This window comes from Penaeus monodon, chromosome 15 (genome assembly GCF_015228065.2).
Source record: "Penaeus monodon isolate SGIC_2016 chromosome 15, NSTDA_Pmon_1, whole genome shotgun sequence".
Lineage (NCBI taxonomy): Eukaryota > Metazoa > Arthropoda > Malacostraca > Decapoda > Penaeidae > Penaeus > Penaeus monodon.
The window spans coordinates 37,842,978-37,844,204 of NC_051400.1; the positions used below are offsets into that span (position 1 = coordinate 37,842,978).

The following is a 1,227-nucleotide window of genomic DNA, read 5'->3' on the forward strand; positions in this document are numbered from 1 at the left end:
TCCTTTTATTCTGTAACACACGCACACATTATACAACCGATTTATATATAATTTTGCAGTTTCCGTTGATGGCTAAAAGTGACCTTACACTTTTTAAGAATTCCCGACTTCGCCTTTGGATTCAAGAAATCAGTGGGGAAGTTAAAAGACCATCTGTAACACCGAGAGCCGCGATCAATACATTACCTGATCTTTGGATTTTGTAACGATTGAAAAAAAAGAATTCGAAAAAAAGGAGGAGGCAAAAGACAGAAGAGAAGAAAAGGAAAATCGGACTTATGATACGACCATTTTAATTGAAGAAAGATCGCCTCTCGCACGAAGCTAAAGTCAAGGCCGTGAAGTCCTGGCCGGGAGCAAGCAACCCCCGGCCGTGACATGAAGACTGCAAGGTGCGGGGGAGGAGAGGGGTAAGGGGTGAGGGAGGGTAGGGAAGGGAAGGAGAGAGGGGAGATGGGGAAGGGGAGGAGGAGGAAGGAGAAAGGGAGGAGAGGGAGGGTGTCCGTGTGCCAAGAGATCATGGAGAGTTGAGGGAGTACGTGACATGACTCAAGAGGAAATCAAGGGATAGGGATAATAACAAGTTCGAAAGGATTTCGCTATTACTTCGGCACAATGAAGTGAGGGTTAGGAGGTGGGGGGCATAAGAAAAGGAAGGAGTGCCCTAAGGGCCCAAAGAGGCCGTAAGGCGTACGTGGCACTCCGGAAGTACTTGTTTCATTGAACGTCTTGGTAGGTGGCAGTAGCTAGTTCAGTCCGGTGGGCGCGAGTGTTATGCCTCCGGACCTATAAATTACCAAGATCCTTAGCCTTTTCGTAATGCCAATGACCATGACACATTTAACAGCTGACGCCCTTCTTATCATAAAATCACACGATAGGTTATGGCGTTCCCAGGTGATGCAAGATAAAAAAAAAAATGCTCCAAAAAAGAGAGAGAAAAAAAAGAAATAGGTCAATCGCCAATTGCTTCCTGTTGCTCTTCCAGCCAGGTTCATCACCCTCTTCCCTTCCCCCCCTCCTCCTCCACCCCAAGAAGTCACTAGCCACGGCACCGGCATCTCCAAAGTGGATCATAGTGCAGGGTAAGCCTGGTTCTCCACGCCCCTCCCACCCCCTAAAGAGGATGGGGGTGAGAGAGAAAGAATTAAAAGAAGGGGAAGAGGGGGTAGGGGCAGGAAATTTAAATTTATTCTCATTCCATCAATAAAATGCTTTCTTTTCTAC

The 1,227-nt window shown here is 47.1% G+C and overlaps 1 protein-coding gene across 7 annotated transcripts in view; it reads left to right on the forward strand.

Annotated features, from left to right (window-relative positions):
• Nucleotides 1-1,227, forward strand: part of LOC119582015 (ecdysone-induced protein 74EF-like) — a gene marked incomplete at its 3' end in the record, with an annotated part of 261,423 nt that overhangs the window by 224,936 nt on the left and 35,260 nt on the right.